The sequence below is a fragment of the Pezoporus occidentalis genome, unplaced genomic scaffold (genome assembly GCF_034315485.1).
Source record: "Pezoporus occidentalis ecotype Australia unplaced genomic scaffold, CSIRO_AGI_Poc_V1 ctg151, whole genome shotgun sequence".
Classification (NCBI taxonomy): Eukaryota; Metazoa; Chordata; class Aves; order Psittaciformes; family Psittacidae; genus Pezoporus; species Pezoporus occidentalis.
The window spans coordinates 1,376,671-1,402,142 of record NW_026913328.1 but is presented as its reverse complement, the minus strand read 5'-3'; positions in this window follow the sequence as shown (position 1 = coordinate 1,402,142).

The following is a 25,472-nucleotide window of genomic DNA, read 5'->3' as shown; positions in this document are numbered from 1 at the left end:
CCAAAAGATGGATCAAAATAGCAAGAGCCAGCCCAGCAGAAGCATGGCCAGAACCTTTCAAGATTTACTTAAAAGTATACATAAAATTGTACTAGGAACATTAAATCCCTCCAGTTCCCTCTTTTAATTCAAACTATACTTTGGAAGAACAGAGCACACATACATAAATACATACACACATATGAAAAAAGAACCCCCAAAAGCTCAAAGCCAGGACAAATTATGATCCTCATCCTTCGTAAAAAGGCATCAGAATAATTTGGCACCAATTCATGCCACTTACAAGTTCAGCTCCAGAGTTAGTGCTCCTTAGGAACCGTGGGTACTGAAGGAAGTATACACAGACCACAGTGATATAAGTGAAATACACACAGTGCCAGGAAGGGGAAACAAATGGCAATCTTACCTAACTGTGTGAAAAAAATAAAAGTATATAAAAAGTAAACATATATTAAATACCAAAAAAAATGCATATAAAATGTAGAAAAACATTTTAAAGTATGTTATCAAACTGAGGAGTAAACTAGAATGTGGGGAACACTGTGTGGTTATATGCCCGTACGAAGAGAGTTGTTCAGTGGTACAGCATATTACATATTCCAAATGTATTACAGTTAGCTGATCATTAAAGGCATTAAAGAATGGCACCTTTCTTCTTTACATATTTTTAGATAACAAGTGGTTTTTCCTCTGCTAAGTGAGATATTTTTTAAGGAATGTGGTTTTACTTTTATGTATAATGCACCTATAAAAGAATCTCATTAGCAAAACTGACTCTTCTCACAGAGGCTGTGGTTTGACCTTAGCCGAAGCAGAAATTACCCTTGGGCTCAATTCCATCTGGGCCTTCCTGAAGTCAACTAAAGTCCTTCTATTCTCTCCATCAGATTCAACATATAATAATGTTACCAGGCCCATGCCATTAAAAGATGCCAGGAAAAACAAAATTCAGCTGGTGTACATTAGTTTCAGTGCTACTGAAGAGCACTTGGAGACATGGCCAAAGACAGCCTAAAGCTGATGAGTATACATGGCCAATATCTGTCTCTCTACACCAGTACTGCTCATATCAAAAAGCAACCAGCTGAGTAGTCAAGGATCTCATGATTGAAGGTACATCTGCAAAGAACTTTCTTAACACAACAGAAAGAACAAACTTTTTTCAGCTATGAAAAAATGCTTTGTCAGATAACCATCCTAGTTACAGTGCTCCCTAGAATCCATTAAAAGTATAATGAAAAGGATGTAAAGTAACATTAACATCAAATTTAAGCATGGCATATACTGATTTTGAGGACTAATCACAGAATGAAGTCCTGTGTCGGACAGAGTGTGTGGCCCACTCCACTGCTGGAAGAATGGACTGGTTCATTCAGGAACAGAAGCAGAAAAACAAGTGAAAAGTTATGAGCTTTTTAAGGCTGTATAATGCCTTCTTGCTCCATAAGACGCTACAAAACTTACAAAACCCATTCAAATAGATCTACGCAACACAAGTATGCACGTTATTCATGCACAGTAGAAACTGGAAAAAATCATGATGGTATAAATAATGTGCTTATGCAAGCTTACTAACTGTCATACTGCACTTATTTTCAGTTGCAGGTGAGGAAAAATGTATCATTTCTTTCTGCACCCAATCTAAAGAGAGACTGACTTTCTAAATTCCTCTGAAGGAAAATGAGCAAGAATAATTTTGCATTTTTTTACAAATTCTGATTGGGAAGACAGTAAATCAAAGCAGAAAAGACTAACTCAAAGTATTCAGAAGGTATGCATACTAGTTTTCAAACACAGAGTAAATATTTTTCTAATATTATTGTATAGGATGTCATGTTGTAGCTACTTTATCTAAATTTTATTACTTGACTGAAGCATGATAATTATCCATTCCTCCAACATGGTATTTATAGGGTCCAACAGTTCTGCAGATGAATATTTTACCTATTTTATTAAGTACAAAGGCTAATAATTAAAAATTGAAATAAAAGGCAATGAATGTCTATTCATATAATTAATTCATACTTCTAACATTTTTTCTCTGCTAAATTTTCCTTCTTGGTACTACTGCATTTTGTGTTATACAGACAGTTCCCCACATACTTAAAACACAGATAGCACGATTTCTATTTTTCACTTGGTCATAATCATATAACCACTGGGGAGATGTCCTTTTGATCAAATTCTGTAATACACAATGGATGGGGAAAGGGAGTAAGGAAAGGAGTAGTGTCTCTTTTCTATATGCCCCATTTGAACTTCCATAGCAGAAGACTGCAAAGATGTAGCTCTGGGACCTTGCTCAGACTTATCTTCAAGGTACAACATAGTGATGTGTTGCACTGAAGGCTGGCTAGCTACAATCAACAAGTATTGCATTGAACTGTATATGAGTTTTCAAACTCAGTAGCCTCCAGACATTGATAAAGTTCTCTTTAAATCCTTCCTGATGGTGGCTGATTTAAACTTGGCATGCACTTTTCAACATACAGGGCCAAGATCTTTCCTACAACTGTACAGAAGAAGTTAATGTATGTGAGGAGATGGCAGGATGCAGGGAAGAAGGAGCATCTACCCTTTTTGCCAATAAACATGATGTCAGCACAGCAAAATGCACTTCTATCTCCTCTCTCAAAGGAGCTATTACAGACTTCCAGTAATAAACTTCTCATTTGATGCTTAAAGGTTATTTTTTGTATGACAAATAAATGTCTCCTTCCCAGACTGCTATGAATCAAATCATGTAATATACAGCCAGGATTGGAGATGACAAAGACCCATTAGGTCATCTACAGAGCATTCCTTTGCCAATACAAGATTGCTCCCTGCAGTCTTCTTGTCCCTTCTTCAATTTACTTTGAAGAGTCTCCAGCAATGGAGCTTTCACCTCTTCTTCAGTAAACTATTCTGGTGTCATAGAGATTTGAGTTATAGAAAGGCATTCTTGCCAGCTATACTAACATTTTATAGATGCTAAACCCCATTGAGAGTGGTCTATGTAGAAAATGACCCATGGAAGTCAGGAAGTGCCCCTAACTACACGCATGCTCCCTGCTCAGCACAGGAGAGAGCCAGCCTTGTTTAGGCCCTCTAGCAGACACCGTAATTCAAGTAAGCAATAACTGATGTCTTGGCTGTGAGTTCAAGAGGATTATAGCAAAACTCACTTAGGTTGCACTTCCTCTTGGATGTTTATTATTGCAGTTATTATTGTCTTCTCCCCTTGCTTCCCCAATTTTCATCTGGGACTTTTACTTTCAGTTGGCTTGTTTTATGTTGCACCTTTAACATGGAATTTTAACTGATTGTTTTAGATGAATTCATACCGGTTTATTTTAGTATCATACCATGTGGGAGTCAAAATGGGGCATGAGGGCCTCTTAAGACCCAGAAAGGCAACTGACTCCACTTGAAGAAACAAGCAGCCACACTGAGGTGGGTGAACACATGAGACTCATTTTAAACCAGAGTTTTAAATGGGTTTTTGTTTTCCATCTCAGGAGAAACAGAAAGAACGTCTAGGTGAGACAAGAGAGGCAGCAGATGTGGTCCTGTTACCTTATAAAAAACAGGAAAGGAAAGTGTTATTCTTTCATTTACCCTAAGATAAGAGGTCCATTATGAAATTCTACACCTGTGTGTCTGATACTTGCCACGGCTGGTGAGGGCTAGGACCAGCTGTACCAACATGCCCTCATCCTTCCAAATGGCCATGCCTTGACTGACATACAGGTCAGTTGGGTTTTGCAGTTTTCTGGTTTATGTTTAACTTTTTCTTAAAGCAAGGAGCATTAAGGCATAAACACAGATGTCTTTCAAATATACCTAAGAAAGGGTTTGTTAATATTTTTCTCAGGTATACTAGGCTCAATATACTGAACCTCGGCCATTTATTCCTTCCATTAAATAAATATACTTCTGCCTTCAAAAGAGGAGATGAAGTCAACTTGTTGAAATGTTTCTCATTTCCATGCAGCATATACAGTATGATAAGCAGTTAAAACTAAAAGTAATATTTGGTATTTGGTATGTCAACAACATCTCTTTCACTGCCAAATACTTCAAAGTCCAACATAACAAGAAAATTTAAATGGGTTCCAAGATGTAAATATCTTGGGACAAGGTCAAACAAGGTGGCAAATATTTGTGTGTACTATATAATTCCGCCTGATGAAAAATAAACAGGTGTGGATATTTATTTTTTTGTCAATGCATAGTAAAGGGCAAATGTGGAAATCCATCCTACACACAAATATTTGTAGCATTAAAAAAATCAATGTCTTTAACCATTATACCAAGGCTCCTTTTCTATTAGCTCAATACCTACTGACTTCTGATCTGGTGTCTTGCCCACCTCCAAGAATGAAGGCAGGCAATGGTATATGCTGTCGTATATTTCTCAGGTTCTGGGAAAGATCCATGCCCCATTAAAACCCAAAATAGTAACACCACCTTCAATAGCAGGGCTAATATTGACATGCTTTAAGGGAAAATCCTGTGTTTACCAACATCACAATGGGAGGGGCTGCGGTATGACAAAAAAAAAAAATCTGTTTTTTAACAACATAGCAAAAGCTCTGTATCTAAGATATCTATTGTACAAGTGGTGGCATCCAGCAAAGGAAAGTGGCCAGTACCTGTTGTGACACCTATGGTTCAGTTAGTTACTCAGCAGACATAAAGCAAAGCTCCTTATTCATTATCCACTGGTAAAAACTACACTGCAATAAATAGGATTCTTGCCACAGGTAGGACAAAGCTGAGCCCCATAATGTTTTGAAGCACAACATCCTCTCCATGATAAATGTTTAATTTAAAAACTGGCAGACAAAATATTAAGTGAATTGCTCTGATAGTGCAATAATAATGTTCAATATGCCCACAGCCATACCATCTCCAGATATGATCCCACCAGGTCACACAAACTAAGCCAGGTCAACTCAGGTCAATGTTTGAATCAAACACCTCCGGAAGAGTGCAAGAGCTGCAGAAGTGTTACTGTGATTCAATTCATAATAGAGATTCTTTTGCTAAAATCAGGCTACATATTCACAGTAACCTAACCATACCTGAGCGAACTCTTCTTAATTATTCTGTCTCAAGATACATAACATGGCAAACTTTCTAAAACTGTTATTAAAAATAGATGTTATTATCAAAGGCTGCAGAATCAAATTAGATTGTTCAATTATTAGAGAAACTAATGTACCAGAAAAAAAAAGATCTTATTTTACGAGCTGCCAGATTCTGCTAACTATAGCTGCTGTGTTTACTCCCCTCCAGTTAACCAACTGAAATGAGAATTATTAGAACATTCAGCATCAAGGTTTCATGCTAGATCAAACTCAAGTTAGAGTTAAAATTCAGGTAGTAAATGAAGTCTGTTCTTCAATGACAACAGGCTTTCAGTAGCAATCCAGTATCTAAACAGAATGCTAAACAAAACCGGAGACAGTCAAAGATGTCATCTTTATTTTAATCCTCAGATTTACCACTTTATTGGTAAAAATTATACACTCTATGTTATGCTAAGCCTTTCAATCTGTATCAAAGCAGAGATGAAATAGCCCACTGATCAAGTTCTCTAATAGTGTTTAAGTGAAAGACAAATCAAAGCTTAGGGGCAGCTTATGGAGCTACTTCCTAATGCCTCTAAGACACAGCCATATAAATCTCTGCTGAGACCTGAACTACCTGCTGGCATGTACCTCTTCCCTGCTCCTGGAAGGCGGCAACTAATAACAGCCATTTGTGGCTGGTAAGAATACCTGCCAGGAATAAAGAGAGGAGGCAGACTGAAGCAGAGAGTTTTTAACCCCTCCAAAAGGCATTCCCAAAACTACCACTTTTGAGCTGAGTCAAGAGGGCCCTCTCTAACCTGTAACAGGAGGAGAGAATGCCCAGGTTCAGACAGCAGGAACGTCACTAGCAGCTGCCTGGACAGAGGCGTGGCACAGTGTGGGTTAGCTCGTTTGGTCATACACCATAGCTTAGGCTTAACACAAAATCATGCTTACTAATTGCCAGAGTAAGAAGAGAAGTAGCCTCCACACAGATGGTCCAACAAAGGCAATTACATTTAATTTTCAAGCACAGCATAAGATTACACGTATCAGGGGAAACAAATTACAGGTAACTGATTTACCCTAGCCAATTCATAAACCACAATCAAACTATGCCCCCATAGCAGGCAACAGAACTAGACCCAGCTAAACTGGCAATGCATTTCTCAATGGAGACTGTGATAAATATTGTCAAGGTGTCCCAGGCACATTTATGTTATAGTTTCATTTTAGCATAAAGAAGAAACTGAGTTTCATCATTCTGTTACAGTACCATCCAGATTCTAAACTGCTTCAAGATCATCAAAATTCAATGTTCTTACTGCTGCTGCATCCTGCTAAATACAAACCAACAGTGACTCTGAATTAAGTCCGTTAATAGCTGACTTCCCTGCATTTACAGGAAGATGAAGAAAATTGTCCTGATATTACCCTCACAGGAGAAAGGTTTTTGTCTCTTTTCAGACAGTCTGTCTGCAAATACCACCCTGCGGTAAGTGAAGTTGCAAGTATGTTTTGTCTGAAACCATGTAATGGCAGTTTCATTTAAAATAGTATATTTTGCTTAGATTCACTATTATTATTTCTAGTCAAGAAGATTCCTCCTCTGCAGAGGACAGAGAACTTTAATTTCAGTCAATACGTGTGCACCATTTGAAATCAATATCTACAGAAGATACATTAAACTTCACTTGAAAAATGCCAGTAAATAGAGCCAATTATCAGATTTTTTTTTATTTTTTTTATATATGCATGAAATAGGAATAGTCATTGTCAAGATAAGCAATCCATTAAATGAATGACTGATTTGTCTAGTAGCTGGAAAGATTTAATCTTTAGAGCATGGGAAATCTATAAAGACTGTGAAGTCAACAGTACATGCTGACCATAGAAATTTATTTTTAGGGAAACAGCTATTCCACAAACAGAGCAGCCTCCATACAAGCATCCTAGTTCATTTTATAAAAAAAATTAATTATGTTGACCTTGAGATATTAATTATATATGGCTCTAAACCATATTCTAAAATTGAAGATAAAGTAACTGGCTAGAAAAAAGTACTGATCCCTAGTTTTGAAATGGGCAAGTGCTCGAATTTCTTGGAAAAGGGTGGCATCCTCTAATTTCACATTCTTGGTTTTGCTTTCCCTAGTGTTTTGTGACAAAAATGTTGGACTGGTAACAGTAGTGCCAGTGACATTAGCAGACAGAGAATGAAAGCCAGAAGCTGGAGCTGTTGCTATTCACCCTTTCAACAATACAGTCCTAAATCTACCAATCAGTGTAGAAGCCTTTCTACAGCAGGACTTTCCTCATTTCTCTAGTTTAGTAGAGCTGCAATACAAGTATGTTTTAACCAACATCGAAGAGAGAGAAAGGAATGAGATTTTTTCTTTTATTTTCTGTAATCAGTTGTCAAATGCTGCTGCTACCCCTTCACCAAATGCAACTGAGTAGCACTTAGCCATCGTTATGAAATGTAGTTCTTAAGACACTTCATACCTGTTCACAGCTTTAAACAGTTTTAGGGCTCTCTTCACCGTAAAAGCTGCAATGCTGCTTGCTAGTGCAGCCTTTAGAATGACTGAAGAAGGAAGACTCTTGCATCTAAATGAGTTATTCTGTACCAGTAATATTGCCTAAAAGTAAGTAATCTCCAAGCATGAGGACGAGGATGGATAAGAAAAGGTCTCCTCTTCTGCATAGTGCTAAACCTGATTCATTCTAGGAAAAGAGCCAGTATTTCCAATTGTGCCTACCTGCAGTAAGGGCTCAGATTTGTGAGCTGCTGAGCAAGCACAGCTGCTTCGGAATCACCGAGAACAAAGGGTGTTCACCGTCCTGTAAAACGAGGACCTAGCCTGCTTCCAGCCAGCGCAGAGTACCTGCACCAGGACAAGTTCCTATTGTTTTTACTGGGAACGCCCTCTAAGAAAACATAAAATCATGGGTGAAAAAATGGACACATCCTGTCTCTCCTCAGAAGCACCTAAACGTGCAGCATGCACTCACACTTCAGGCATGGCCTGATTTTCACAGACACTGAAGAAATGCTTACAGCCCAAGTCTGCAATCTTGTACTAAAATCTCCACAGGTCACAGATATTTCATATTGAAATCCAGTACCAGTGACCACATTCAGCAGGTTGGGTCTTTTAAATTCAACGCTATGATTATAACATCCTATAAAATATATTTTATTTTAATTTACTTTAAACAAATCTCTCCAGAAGCCTTCTCTGCCAGTCACACGAAAACCACTATGACTACTTGCTAGAAACAGTCACGGGAAAGAAGTGGTTAATATCCTAAGTAACTGAATGTCTTATACCTGTTGTTTAAAAGGATAGTCTGGAATTCATACGTGGATCTAAGCACTATCACAGATGGATTAAAAAGAGAGTTGGAAATCAATTTATTCATAAACAGAAAAAGAGGTGAAAGCTGACCACTGCTTGTCCCCTTGAGGTTTTGATTGAACAGAACAAGGCTCATGTTGCAGGTAATTACATATACAATTGGCTCCCGATTTTACTAGTTCTTTGCAATTCCTTTATAAATGCTGTATATTTTGTGATGGCTCACATTTAGCAAAAACAACTTTCATGTAATCTCATGTAATTGACTAAACTTTAGTTCATTGGTTTAAGCAGACTGGACATTCACAGGTTTTTGCAAAATATTCCTATAGCTTGTGTTAGTTTGTGTTGTACTACAGATCTGGTCTCAGCAGATAACCACTTCTCAGACAAATATTTATTGCTATGGTATGCATTTTAGTTGATTAGGTACCACACAGTATCAAGAAGTTATGACATAATGAATAAATTCTATTTTTCCTGAAAAAGCAACTAAACATAGGGACATTTTCCTGTTATTATTAGTGGTACTTTTTCCCTGCAGTAACAGCTTTATGCATAAAAATACCACCACTAACTTGAGTTCAGGCTACATGACCCTCATATGAAGGAACTACACATTAGGATTGTTTATGAGAAATGCAAAACTTCATCAATCATTTAGAGGGAATATTTGGAGGTGCTGCTGCACTAGCACTGTCTGCCTTCAAGGTAGAAAGCAGATACAAACTGATGAGACCCATTCATTCAGCTCTTACTTATGTGCAAGGGGGAAGAAAAACATAGCCAAAAAATTATCACTCCTCAGAAGCACCCAAAATTCCACTGCTGAAAGCGTATGACAAATGCCTTGAAAGGAAAATGGAATACGAGCTCCTTACTCCCTCTCCACAGAGGTAATTGAACATATCATGTGAAAACAGGCACTGTAATAGCCATTATTAACTCTGTATTTTAAAACCTGTGAAAAATAACACAACAGCCTTATTCTATTATGTCAAAGACAAATGTTTGAGCTAGTTCATATTTTTTGACCCACTCTGACATGCATATATTGATACAGATCACAGCAAAAGCAGCAATAGGCATATCTGTATTATAGCTCCCTTCCTGCTATTGATAACCCTGTTTGATGCAGCCAGTTTTCTCTTTATAAAAAGAATTACACAATCAGAACAGACCTGTTTTATACAGAATTTGATCAGCAAGACAGCACTTTGCCATGAACTCCAAGGAGCATCATATTTTCTTTGTGAACCATAACTGCATAAATACCAAAAATGCCAAAAGTACCATCAAGTGAAACACACCCTTGAGGCACAAAGGAGTGTCTATGTTAAATGGTATGCATGGATCAAATACAAGTTTTTACAAGAGTTAAGGCTTGAAAAAATTCCAGCTTGTTCCTGTTTTAGCTATGCTGGTGACAAACCATTGAAATGTCCCAGTGGCACTAATGGTGGCCAGTACGAACAACATGTAGTGGATCATGCAACTCTGAAGTCTGATAGATGGCCCAATTCTCAGCAGGGCAAAATTCCCAGCGTTGCCTCTACTGGGTGGGGGCACAGGGCTATAAGAGCTGTCCCAGATCCTACCTGACCTTTATTCTAGCTCCAGCAGTATCTCTGCCCCAGTCCGTCCACAGATAGCTGATTCTTGTTTACATTCTCTGTAAAAAGAGAACCACCTTATAAGCCAAAGCTCTGTAACACTTTAACCAATGTGGTCTGGGAATAATTGGGATCAACCTGAAAGAAAAGCTTCAGATGATGAGTTCCTTTAGTGCTCCATATACCAGCCTCTTACCATTTCTGGTGTCAGGTGCCTTACAATGCAAAAGCTATGGCAAATAATCTGTATGCAATCATTTACTGAATTACGAAGTTTTAAGATAATAAATTCATAAACATATTCTATTGTCTTTTCATGACTTTTTTGAGGGGGTTTCTTTTTGCCTTTTACAGTATGACTTTAATACAATTCATAACATGGGGGACCCAGACATGTTCAGGTCACTGCAACCTACTGTGAACTATACAGCTGAGCCCTGGTAAGCAGCCATCTGCACACACCTTGAAAATGTGAAATAACACGTATTGTCTTCTACTATTTTCCAGGTAGTTTCTCAAAAAATGAGTTTACTGCAGGCCAACATGTTTTACCTTGCAATTGCTGGGAGGACACATAGTTCCTGGTGCTCAGCTGGCACATTGCAATTTGTAGCAATTAAGTATGTTGGGATTATTCGCACACTATACCTCTTCTCTGTAAATGTATCTATTTGCTAAACATTATCAGATCTCAACCTCAATAAATTTTACTCTATGATTTAATTTGAAATAAACTGCCCTTTTAAACAATGAATCACTTGTTAAGTGTAAGTTCCACAGGTTGTTTAACTTTCAAGAAATGCTCCCCTTTTGAATCCAAAACACCTGTGGTGGGGGACCAAACACATGCCTAATGAACGCCTTCCCTTGGGAACAGAGCTGAAATAACAGTCATTTCTACCCACAGGAACACAAGTATCAGGATTCAGTTCTCTCAGCAGGCACATCTCTTGGTAATGAGTTCACAAGTTGGCCTTTAATGTCTGTGTTTATCTTCAGCACCTTGAGTGACTCCTTTCCTAGAGACTGACAGACTGCAGACTCACAAGGCAAAAACTGCCAGTAAAAACTTCAACAACTTTTGCCAAATAAGTCTCTCATCTACTATATCACACTCCTGGCTTTCTCTTGCTGAATTGCTCTGCAAAGTCTTCCAGCCAACAAAGCGATTCCTTCCCATTGCTTCATTGCAATCAATGCTCCTGTCTAAAGTACGTCAGTTACAGCTACATTGATTGCAGCGATAAAAAGATTCATGCCTTTACTCAAGCTTGCTAATGAGTCCAAGCAAGGGTTTAGAGCAACAAAAGCCATTTTTAATGGCTAAAGAATAATTGTTTTTGCTCCCTGCACTCTTTATTTCTATAAATGCCAAATAACCAGCAATTTACACAAGATCTCAAACTCAAGAGGAAGAAGAGTGCAAGAAAGCTAACATGAAAGGGGTGTAACATTACTCTTTGCTACAGACTCTACTTAACGCAACATACATAGCATAGCATCAACGCCAGAGCCTGCCAAAATTCAAATGCCAAACAGCAACATCTATTCATTTAGTGAATAAAACTATAACATAAAAGTTGCAATTCAGTCAGTGTCTTTTTGAAGGCTGGATGAAGTTTTTTCCTACAGGCAGCCCTATAATTAACATCTAGCTTCTGATTTTTTTTTTCTCCCTGATTCATTGAACCACTAACTTAGAAACAGGGACAAATTTAATCTTAGAATCCCACTTTTATTTAGCCAGTCAATTCTGAATGCAGTGTTTGCTGCAAATCAGTCAGGATTTCTGTACAGGTTCAGCTTCACTCCATAAAAAAAAAAAAAAGGAAAAGAGAAAAGCAGTTAGAATAGGGGGATTTTTTTTCCCCCTTTATGGCTGGTACATTCTCAACTATTCATGGAGAAATTTCAGAACTGCACTATCAATATTCTGACGATGTGCTCATATAAGATGTTCCTTTCCTTGACTGTGACAAGCATTGTGCCATAAAGTACAGGATTAAATAAAAATAAAAATCGGAGACAGGAAAATCCATTCATTTGCTTTACTATTTAAGTAAAAGTGGTTTTCCTAACCATATCCCAGAAGGAAAGCAGTGCACCAGTCGAACAAATGCATATTAAGTCACAGTTCTCTAGGAAATAATAGCCTTTGCTCCTGAAGAAACATATCAAGTGCATTGCTTTCGACTTTTACACTTCCTAGTCACTGACCATCAAATTTTTAAAGTGCTGACTTCTGAGATAAGGGCTCATAAGCTTTTTGACTGCTTTTGGACCTGTGCTTAGACTTTTCTAGATCTATCACCTTATTTAGATTGGCTCTTGGCCTTTCACCTGTCTTCATGATTTGCTTTCTCAGCGATGAGGGGCAGTTAACTCTACAAGAATATCAAATACTGAGTTACCTCTATTTCACAAACTATTGAGAGAGAAAAAAGCATTATATACACCTTGTAGCCAAGAAACCTGTGGCAGAGGTTAAGGACAAACTTTTCAAAACATGCCCTCCTGGTTCTGAGATTCCAACAGAAGAGAGCGTGCAGTCTAGCGCATACAAATGAGTAATGCCTGTAGTGGAAATTACAAGTGCTCGGACACCTTGAGTTGCGTTCACAAATATACAGAGCTGCAAGATGACCTATTTCTCTCACAAGTTTAACAAGGTTGCTCAGATGCAAGTCAAGAATGGAAACCAGAACCTCAGATGTTTCATTTCTACTTTTTCAGACCAAACCCCCAGGACAACAAAGGCAGACAGCATCCACAGAAAAGCTCATAGCAGGATGTAAAACTATGTAAAGAATCTATTTCAGTTTCTTTACAATGCTGCTGCATGCAGGCAACAGAAAACATATACAGCTACACTGCTTCCTCCCGTACTGCTTGGTGATACCACCTGCCAGAAGAGGTGTCAATACTGGGCAAAACCTCCAAGGACTGCTGTAGCTTATGCCAAGATCCAGCAAGACATTTGGCCAGACCAAAGATTTTTAGAGTATGGGATTGCAGCTATTTTTTGACTCAATTCCCGACTGGCGTTTAATTTCATACCAGCAAACACCTCAGAAAACGTAACCCCACCCTCTTGCTTATCCTCCTCTCCCTCTCCCCCATTTTAAGCAAAACTCACATTGCAATAAAACTGCACACTCTCCTCTCCCACCCTTCTGCCTCTGCTCCACCTCAGGGGGTAAATGAATACAAAAGGCAAGCGACAGGGTTACAAATTTTCTCCTTTCCTTTGCAAAGCTTAAAATCCTTCAGAAATTCCCTAATTTCACTCTTCTCCCCCATTTTAGCCATACGCTATTTACATGCCAGATGGGTTTTCCCTAAGCTCTCACACCACTAAGAAAACTGCAGCATTTTTTGTTAATTTATCACTGCATTAAAATATAAGTGAACCATACATAGATAAAATGAATTACAGGTATACCTCCCATACATTCTGTACATCAGGCTAAGCAAAAGCTGTGTTGTGCTAACTGTCAAGCTGAGAAATAGCTGACATTTGTTATTTTAATTAATAGTTTACTTTGCTGAAATAAGCTTCTATGAGAAGCTATGGCTTTTATTAAACCTTCACTACAGCATTATTTTCACAGATTGGGAGGCAAAAACTAATTTTCAAAACCGCTTTGCCCTGCAAGGTCACCGCCAACAGCTTGAATGCACATGTCAAGGAGACATCTGCTCCAGAGATACCGATCTATGTTAAATGTGCATTATTTCAAAAATTTAAGATTCTTTACGTTGAAAAAAATGCTTATTCAGTAATTATGAAGTTTTTAACTGTTTTTAGTAGCAAAGATTTTTATCCCCTGTGGATTATTTTAGTATTTCATAACTGCCACCCTGAATTTTTAGACTTCAGCATTTGCTTTAGAAATCACAGCAAAGAACACCCATGGATGAATTCAGACAGACAAGCTGTCTGTTACCGATGTAAATCATTGTACAATTACATAGTAAGTTTATACATTTTATTTGCCCAAATATTCTGAGGCCATCGATGAGATCAGAGCATTTCTCATTTCTCTTTTGTATGAAAAGAACGATCTTATTATCAACTAAGCAAATTTATTCTATTTCAAGCCAGTGCAAGTATGCTTGGCAAACGAGAAAACTTTCTGGTACACTAACCCAGTGATTCTCTGGATGTAGTTCTTAAGTTAGAAGCTTCACAGGCTGTACTGTCTCTGGTTTCAGAACAGCTCATGTGTAAAGCAGACACTGTGTTCTAGAGAGCCAGACCTTTTCTTCTGATTCTTAATCCACTTGAAGACTGTAAAGCAGGATTCTGTTAAAAATAGCACAATCTTTTTTTCCTTTTTTGACATCAGTGTATGAAGATCAATAAATCAATTGATATCTATGAATTATATTTCACTTCACTTTTTTTATTGAGGTCTAGCCTTACAACGAATAAAACTTGTGCTTTCAGGATTGATCTGTTGCTTCATATTAATGGAAAGATTCCCATTGACTGCAAGCTCTCAGTGCTAGAAATAACAAGCCTGAATGTTTATGACTATGTAGTGTAACTGCAGGCAGGTAATAGCTCGTTCTGCCTCCACTCTGAAGTGATTAAAAGTTCCATCGTCAAGATTAAAATAGACCTGTTGGGTTTTATTATTATTATTAGTTGCTATATACCTGCTATGCTTTGAATTTTAGATGATGGAAAGCTCTGCTCATCACTTAGATACTTTGGGGTTATTTTTTGAAGAATGGAGAATTCTTTTTTTGCTGTTCAAAAGTATAGTAGTAAAGCTGTTATAGTCAATTTTGGTCTTAAGGATCCAAGAGCAGCACAGGTTATGTAGAGAAAGAAAATAATTGTTACACCTATAATGGAAAAATGGACAGGGTTTGAGGCTAAAATCCTTTCATTAGGGTTTCTATAATAGAAATAGACTAGAAATAAAAGAAAGAAATATACATTTGCTTGAATATAAACTCACAGGCATATGCAAGAGACTGTTTCTTTTATGCTTTCCCTCATGGGCAATGAATTCTGCTGATACTGTGTCTTCTCTTCTCCCATGGGCTTCAGGATTTTATCCCACACCCAATGGGACCACCCAGCAGCTGTCAGTAGCCAGGACTAGGACATCTAGTACATTGGTGTTTACACTTTCTTCACTTATACCTGTCCCTCTTTTCACATTCCACAAAAAGAACTTTCAAAATCCTCCTACAAAATGCTTGGTTCCATAATGCACCTTTCAGTAAATAGGTATTTTGCAGCAGGTATTACCTGATTCCCATTTCTGGAGAAATTCTGGGTTTAAGGAGCGAGCCAGATGTGGCAAATTGCATGGCTGACCTGTAACTGCACGCCTTCATGTAGCTTCTGTAGCATCCCCGCTGCACACGTTCATGGATGAACTGCACTGGTGACAGGTCTGATTTTGTTTCTGCAGGAGTCAGCTATACTGTCCCGCCTCAGGCCTGAACCTGCTGCAGCTTAATCAAGTATTTGCTGAGCCCTAAGGCCGCAACCTGCTGCTGCTGCCTTCATCTTTTATTTGATAACTGCCTGATGCCACCTGTCTACCTCACATGATACAGCAATTGGAACCAGATTGTCTCCACCACACAGAAAGCTGGAAATTAATGTTCCTCCAGTGTGTTTGTAACTCCGCTGATACAACAGGAAGATATCTTCTCTTGGAACTGAAGGAGCACAAAAACACTCCCATCACAGTTCAAATGGAAACATTTGCAATTCAGGTATCTTTGGAAAGGTAGGGAGATCAGGTTTGCAGCATATTAGGAGTCAAACAGCTAAGTTACATGCGACTCAGGGACATCTGAGCCATGGGATCTCCTTCCTGACAAAACTGGGTGATCATAAAATAATTCCTCATCATAACCTAATTTACCAAATGCTGTACTTACTGGGTGGCAACAACGCAAAGAGAGATCTTCAGAGGCAAACAGGATCAAGAGCAAAGCTTTGCTGAACCCCAGCAAACCATCTGTACTGACCTCATCACAATAAAACTGATGCACCAAAGAAAGCTTGCAACCCTGATCAACTGGCCAGCTCAAAGAGTTTTAAGGAACAGGAGTGCAATTCTTCTCTAATTAGTTTCTATAATCTACATCCTATGCTTTTCCATAAATACCACTTCTTATAATCTACATTATTGCAAAAACGTGGTGGTTGGTTTTTTTTTTCAATAATAACTTAGGATTCTTTTACATTAACAATGTCAAATGATGTTTTATTTAAACTTCAACATAATAAATATTATCACTACTTACACACAAACACCGCATTGCTGTCTATTCATATATAGTATTAAAAAGTAAAAATAGAAATAATAATGAAAATTATAAAGATAAAACAAAAAATTCAGTGATTTTTATTGACTGTAGATCTAAATTTGAAATTTGGGATGGTCTTTAAATAAATAAGAGTAATAAAAAGGTTTATAATGCAGGGAAACCATTACTTCAGCCTTTTATCTTTGTTTGGCCAGGGAACAACAATATACACATTTATTGCCTATTAACATCTGCCAACAACAAAACAAGATGATATCAATAAATTTTATAAGGGATATAAAGATATTTATTGAAGTCATGTCATTCATTTTCAGTTTGTGGCAGTTTATGAAAATTCAAACTGTACATCATTGTTTAGCAATAATCCCGAATACTGGGAAATAAATATTACAAACCAGAGCTAAAGGAAAAGATAAATCTAATAGCAAATAATTCTGACATTTGCTTTTAACTGCATTTTTTGTATAATTGCTATATACTTTCCAATAGGATAAAAAGCAATATACAACATATAACTTTTTTAATATAGAAAAGCAATCATCTTTGAAGCTTTCCTAAGAGGTAACAGAGTGGTAACTAGGAAATATATAGATACAAAATGCACGCTTACAAGGTAACATTCAAACTGCATGCAGGGAAACAAGCAACCCTTGAAGGGTTAATCCCATGTATTTTTAAAGAAAAAATATTTACTGGTTTTGTTTTCTCCAGTTCCATCATTAATAATGCAACCTTGCTTTGTTTACATATTTCTTACAAGTCACCTGGGCTTTATTCTCCTTCCTGTCTCCTCTCCACCCTACATTTCTGAGCTCATTTGTTTGGGGGAAAAAAAAATATACCGCCAGCAAACAACATAATATTAGGATCTTTTATAGCTGAGAACTATTAGGATGAAATGTAACAGATATTAAACATAGGGAAGTTGTTAAAAATGTGCTAACACAAGTGAAATCCAAAAAAACTAAGGTGTGTGAGAAGCATATAAAATTATTTTACGCATGTCCTTCAAAAAGTTTAATACATAGTCAGGTCACATTATTACACATCAAATTCTCTAGGTCTCTAGCTGCCAGTAGCAATTATCTGTAAGAGAACATATTTTCCCTCGTGACTAGCTATCGGGAATTTTTGACTATACCTAAGCATAGCCTTGAGCAAAACTCCTACGGGGCATATTTGGAATGGAGTATTTCATTTGGATGAAATATTAAGGTTTCCATGCAATATGTCTGTCTATATACATCTGTTTCAACATATTGATCTGTTTATCTGTTTACTTTAATTACATGAAATAGTTGTATTAAAATGTAAATAGTTCTGAATCTGTGTATTTCTGTGCAGAGTTTTAGAAAGCATGGCTTCCTGGCTCCTGAGGCTGCTGCCTGCAACAATGCATCCCGCACCACCGGCTCACACCAGGCTGGGCTGCTGGGGGGGACCTCGGGGCTCGGCCCTGGGGCTGCATCACTGCACCCCTCACCCAGCTCAAAGACCCCTCATACTGCATCAGCTGAGGGTAATGGGACATGATGGTGCTTGTTGTGGCAGGATTGATGATCACACATGCAACTGGGTGGGGGCAGGGGGTAAAGAACAAAACCAAAACCAAAAGGGTGAAGTCTGTAAGGAAAAGGAGCAAATTCCATCACTGCAGAGGGAATGTAAAGTCCTATAACTGATCATCTTTAAAAATGTATGAGTTAATCCAGCTTGCTAGAGGACTTTAAATAGTGCCTGCTGTGGTGGTTTACAAACCTCTGCATACCATGGGGTCTAGTTTGCTCCACAGGTTTTCACACTAGTTTCTATTTTCACTGTGCACTAGGTGGAAGCATGTTCTGAAGTTTTCTGGAAATATGGTGCCTATAAAAAGCACAGGAAAAGAAAATTGTGTAGCTGGATGATAATGGTCCCACAGCATACAGGAACCACTGGACTCCACTAATAAGAAACACAATGCAAGTGTGTAGTAAACCTACTAATGAATGAGGTGAATTTAATTTCTATCTTGTGAATACAGGTGCAGCCACCTGCTTTCAACTGAGATTATGCTGGTTTCAGTTTGATATAGTCTGGGGCTCAACTGCACATTAACTGTAAGAACAATTACTTGGTCTCATACTACACCCACTGAAATCTACAATAGTCTTTCCATTTATTTCAGAAGCAGTCAGATCAAATCCTTTACATTTATGCATTATTCATGCATATTTATTGTATAACCACATTTAAATGTATGACAATATAGCTGTAAAAATTAAGAGACTATTATTCAAACAGAGAGAGTAAACTTTATCAGGAGGCTAGTGAAAATTTTCTAACAGCAACAGACAATCACTAATTTTCATCAACACAGCTGTTTGAATAAATGCAAGAGCAACCATAGCAAAGACTTTGATAGCTTTTATATGCACTTCTATTACTATTACTTCCATCACTGCAAAAGAAAACAGCATTACAGCTTTGACAAATGAAATAGTCTGTGAGTCTTTATAGACCTGCTAGAACAAGAGTTCATACTGTCAAATGACCATGAGGTGTATGAAAAAGCAAAAAAGCAGAAATTCTCATCTCTCCTCTTAATATATTTGCAGCCTTAAATGGTGTTCTTCCTTCCTGGATTTTCCCAAATCTACCCTATTTATCGATTGGATTTCTGTCCCATCTTTCCACATACTACAGCTAATTAGTACCCCCTGATGAGAAACAGCCCACCGATGGAAAAACCAGTTGGATAAGATCTACATTAACAAATGTAGTTCATTTAATATCATTTGTACTGCTGCATTATTAATAATACATAATTACCCTGTGCAGGCTGCAAGGGGGAAGAATAAAATCATTCATTAATTTCTTGGCCTTTACAAAAAGAGTAGTATATTTGCCAGGAAAAAAAAAAAAAACCAAGGTAAAAAGTATTGGACTTAGAGGCTGCCATTCATCAGCTTTGCCTGTCACACTCAAATATTAACTTTTTTGCATGGAAAATACTGCTATATTCAAATGAGATCCTTACACTAGCCCAAGATATGATGTGCCATGCTGCTGCTGGAACCCTAACTTGTTATTCTGAAAGCACTGAAAAAGAAACATGACAGCTGACTTCTGAAAGTAGAGATTTCCAGACAGCTACCAAGGGATCTTTTCAATGCATACAAATTCCAGGACAAAAAAACAAACCCACATAGAATTTCCCATGACCTACACTGGGCTGTATTTGTTGCCCAATTTATTACTTACCTAATAACATATTTAGAAGGTTTTTTGCAGTTACTTCAGGCTTTGCATACTGCAGAAAGCAAACACAGAGCTGCCTTATTTTTGTCACCCCTCTTTAGTCCAAACCAGCATAACATTTTACACCGGTCACAGAATGATGAGAGCCTACTAAAATGCAGACTAAAAGTACCTTTTAGGATATAGGATAAATTAATCCAAATGTGAGTAAAAACTCTGCTATTCTCACTCCAGTCTGTGTTGTGAAGTTGTTGTTGTGTTTGCCTGAAGAACTGATACTTTTGATTTCTGACCCTCGCTGTAACTTATCAGACATACCAAGCTATTCTGCACAACCACCCTTTCTAGAACTCTCATGTTCTTTGAGAGAGAGAGAAAAAAAAGAGAGCATGCTAAAACCCAGAACTATGTCTCTATATTTTCCTGGAAGCAAGAGTCAGTTGTCTACTAATGCTGTAATACACATGCCTGCATTTATTAGAGGAGTAAGGTTCATGTCTCTAAAGCACTTTCCCTCTGACCAGAGGTGGGAGAGATGAGGCAGGGACACATGAAACATCTGACTCTTTTTTTCAGTAAGATTTTGGCTCACAGTCTGACTTGCTCTCAGAAATGCTTAGCTCAGTAGAGACAGTACCTCAGAAATTTTGGGGAGTATTCCTAGTACTTTCTACACACTTCCTAGAATAGACTGCGATTTAAAGACACAATTCAACTGTGCCAAAGTAATCTTCCGTAGGATACCATGTTCATATTTAGAAAGGGCTACAAAACCGAATGCACTGCTGGAGTTGCTGGATGGGAAGGGCCATCTCCAGGTTTGGGCACAACTGGGACCCACCAGCTCAAATATGTTCAGCTCAGGAACATAAACGGAAATGCAATGGATCAAAACACAGTGGTATGCTAGCACTAAAACAAAGCATGGAAGAAGAAGAAAATATTGCAAGAAAAAAAAAGTGAATTAATGTTTTCTCATATAAAGGTAACAGGGTTGAGGACCTTGAAATGAAGACAGAGGCATAAAAATGTGAGAAGAGAAAAATTTCTGTAAAAAAAAAAAATAAAAGCTCTGTGTGTGAAAGGCAAGAATATTAACTATAAAAAAAAACCCACACTAAAAAAATCAAGAAAGAGAACACTGAATGAATGAACAAGACAGCAGATTATGACAGATATCACTAAAATCAGAGATTTTGCAGGTACAAGACAGGCTGAGTTCAGAAGGCAGAGTTGAGCTTTTCCTGAGGAGAGGGGGAAAAGGTTCTTTCTCTATGAACTGAATTAACATACCTGCATGACAGTGGATGTGGGAGCTCAATTAAAGATGATCAGCAGGAAAAAAACAGAGTACAGTGAATAGCTGTTTGTCCCACTCAGTTAACCACAGAAAAGAACAGGAGTCGTTGTGTCTGCACTACTGTAACAGAGGGGATAATTTGGATTCGGGTTGTTAAATGTTACAGATTATTTAGCAGAATGCTTAGAAACACACTGCCAAGCAAAACGTTACAGTGAAGCTGCTTTCTAAAGGGATGACCTAACAGTGGACACAAGGTCACCTGAAACTGTTTCTATCATTTGGTATAAGCCCGAGGGAAAAAAAAAATACAACAAACCTCTAATATTGAATTGTAGCAGAAGGAAGCGTGGGGGTCACGCTTTACACTGAGAAGTCAGGACACAGCTCTCCTCAGGTCCCCAGTTGGAAATGAGACATGCAGAAGACCATACAGCAACAGCAAGGAGTCGGATCCATCTGGACTCAGCAAAAGTTACACAGCCAAAATTATAATGCTTAGAGACTAACTGAAAGTGAATAGCCTTCTGTCTGACAGTGCTGAGGAGGGAAACTTAACCCACCCTCTGGAGGTACTGCAGACCCTTGCAACACCTGCATCCTTTTCAAATCTACTCCATCACTTCCCCCAAAAAACAAACCAAAAAAATCCCAAAGCCTCTCACCTAACAGAGAGACAGCCAACAGGAAAACTGTGCAAGAAAGTAGAAGATCCTTTTAAAGGACTTGAAAGATGTATTTCTAAAAGACAAAATTCAGTGAAGCAGAGTAATACAGACCAACTGGAAGTCTGGAGCATAAAACGCACTCCAGAAAGATCTGAACTGTTTGAAATGAAATGGTTTGGTTGGTTGAGTTCTCAAGCTACTTATTTTAATTCTATGAAGTGTGAGTCAATCCTAAAGGTTTCATGTGATTATTACGTGTTTTAGAAAAAACAGCATTAACTAACATATGATCAAATAGGACTTTTAGGATTGTTCTGATTACTGTGTGTCTTACTATGGTTGGGGTTTTTTTCTTAAGAATCACAACATTAAGGCATGTTCCTCATCTGGTTTTCACACAAAGCTACACAGTGATGTGTGTGTCTATAGCTATGCTTTAAATTAATGAAACCATATGGTCTAAAATCTCCAAACTAAGAATACTCTATATGCAGAGCCTGTGAATTCTGAATTATTTGAAAGCCATTATCTGATACAACAAATGAAAAAGTTGTATCTTATTAAATAGTATAGGATTCAGCAGTGCATGTTTCATCTTCGATTTTGAGAAGTCACAAAATTTCATTATACCCCAAGTATTTTCTCAAAATGTATTCAATTGAGTATATATATGTTCAATATTAATAATATATATTTAAATAAATATAAAAATATATTTGTATATAAATAATGCAATTTTAAAGGACCAGAAAAGACTTCTAATCTGTTTTAAGTCATACAATACAACCGAATTCAACTTTATCCTAAGTAGTGCTTGCTGCCAAAAAGTCATGGTTTCACTGTATTTACTGCAGGATGCCATACTGAAAATCTATCACAATATAAAATAGATGGTACCAAATAGGAAAAGCTAGAAAACAAGACAACTAACATAAAATGAAGGAGAACCAACACACAACAGAGGACGTTAACTTGACAATCAGTCAAATTTCCCCTCAATATAAATGTCCCATAACTAATCCGTCATGATTCACACATGTCACTAAAAGCTGTGAGAACAGGGGCCTGACAGTACGTTCACCAGCATAAGCTGCTGGCTCACCACAAGCAGTTTCCAGGCATCAGAAGCTCTTTTTCCTCACTGGGTATTCTAACACAGCTGGGTATTCCTCCCCAGTTTCCTCCAAGGGTCGGAGACCTTTATTCTGCTCACCCCACTTGCTGAACATCATGATCAGGAACTCCTGGAGAGAGGAAGCTCACAGGATAAATTCAGAGAAGCTGAAAATGTAACTTTTATCTACTTGATTAAATATTCCAGAAGAATATTCAAAGTATTCACAGTTATTATCTACTCCCTAATGATCAGAGATGCTTTAGAAATAATTTGGGAGGTGGGTGGGGAGGGAGGAAAGAGGTTACCACAATTCAGGAGTTCTTTCCACCTCCCTTAATCAAGAAAAGATGGAAAGAGAAAGCCAGAAGTCATTCATCAATTTGTCATTCTCTCATTCTTCTCAGCAGTCTGTGCTGAATGGCATGTGGGGTTTTGTTGGGGTTTTTTTAAGATTTCTACAATGTTTAGGTTCAGACAGATTGTGTGAAACTGAAGCACACAGATCTCATAAGCATGCAGCTTAATGATTCAGATGCTCTTGAAAAATTGGGCATGTTTATTTCTACAAATGATACGCTAGCATCCAGAGCTTGACAGAGGCGGCTTTAATAAATTAATATTAAACATTACATGAGTAACATGTTTCCATACCTCTCCTCCAGGTAAGGCTGAACATTGTACCACATCCCAACTCACCACTCAGCCTTTGCTTCCATGACAAAAGAGAGAGACCACACTCATTGCTAGCACATCCATATTGATGGGATTTTTGGCAATCCATGGTGACCTCTTAGTAATAACTATATTACTGCCCTGTCTGCCAATGAACTACTGTTTGCACTAAGTATAATTTGTTTCCTTCATTACAACTGTTGCTAGCAGTACACACCAGCAGTAACACACTGCTGAAGACACTGCAAGGAGTAACGTAGCAAGCTGTCCTATGTGGATGTGTATGGTAGGGATTTGCTGACCCCACAGACCCAGTCTCTGAGCTATCATCTGTAAGTCACTGTAACAAGTTTCTTCATTCTGCCTTCACTGAGATACTAATTCCCGTCTTTGTTAACTGAAAATGCTTTACACCTGAGATTTTGTTTCTCTAAAACCAGAAGGAAGAAAAGGAATTCAAGACCTAAAATTGCATTAATGAAATTAAGTTCCCTAACACATACTGCAAAGCATTCACACCATGAAGTTGAAACTTGTGTACATTTGGTCATGTTTTTTAATTTGTGCATTAGCCAACTGGGATAACAGTATTTTTAATGCCCTTGAAGTGAAAACATATTTTTTACTCGAAATTTTTAAAGCTGCCACATATCTAAACCATAAATGAGACATGGTCGCTCCATTTCTCTTCCTCCCTACCAAAGGCAGGCGCGGTGCTTTGTGCTCCATCTTCCTCCAGCAGCTCCCTGCTCCTCCTCTCCTGGCTTACCAGCACCTAGGAACAGCAAGCTTCCTACTCGCTACAGCTACAGACCAGGGCTTGTAATTCTATCCTATTAAAATACAGCATCCTTTCAGCAGGCAAACTATTACATGAAAATATTTTAAAAGTAGGATTTTTTATTTTTTTTTTAAAGAGGAGGCCAAAATTCACTGAAGTTTGTGTATAATGAAAATATTTCAACAAGTGAAGCATAGCAATGCAATATTAAGTCTAATATTGGTGACATTTTGCAGATCTTCTTAAAAACTAGGGAGCAGGCTTTATTTGAACTTTGTTGCCCTTATATTACATTTCTTTTTTAGAATTAATTTATTTCCTTGTAGTTCTCATTATGTTTTTACTGCATTCATGGAATAGTGGAGCATTTCTCTAACTCATTTAACACCTGTAAATTCCCACGGCTGCTAATGAAAGACTGCGTAGACTACCAGATAAATTTCTAATTCATATTTCAAAGGTTGTGAGTTCAAATCCTATTAAGGTTGTACTTATTAATGTTTCTATCAACTCTTTTCCATATCTGAAGTTATAGATTGAATTAATATTTCCAGTGTTTCTAAAGAAAACATGGGTGCTCCAAAATGCCATACAAAGAGAGGACAAGGAAGGAGAAGGAAACAAACTTAGTAAAGAGACAGTTCAGATACAACATCTGCACTTTCCAAAGGGATAATGCCATTCTTGCAATGAAAGGCAAAAAGCACTGAACTACATGTCTTGAATCCTTCAAGTAAAAATAAATTCTGGCACAAATGAAATGGTGAAAATCCGTAGTTTCTTCCATATAGTTCAACTGCATTGACTAAAACTTTGGCTTACATTCCTGCCTTTCCAATGCACTTTTCTTTCCAACATTCATCATTTAACCTCCCACTGCCTCAGTTTATTCATCTGTAAAATGGATGCAATACTTATTGACCTCCTAGTTTAATAATCCTTAATCCTTTGCACATCTATAGCTATTTCCATTAGAATTTTAAAACTAATAAATTAAATGCAACTCCAGTGGGATTTTGTCAGATTTAATTCATTAGTTATGAGATTCTTAATGGAACAGCAATAGATGTTCAAAGGATTAATTATAGCTAAAAAACAAGCACTTAGAAAACTATTTAGCTATATCAAAAAGAATATATCTCTAGAAATAACCCTGCCCAATGAGACCAGGAGCTAAGCAACCTCTAATATTGCCCTTGACTGACATATCTTTAAAAGCAGCAGCATTCTGGAACAATGCTCTAATTTATGCTGACACAGTATCTACATCTGTTATCATAAATAATTATGCAAAAGGTTGGAGGATTTTTTTTTAACATATTGTTTTGCATATTTGATAACATCTGAGGAGCTGTA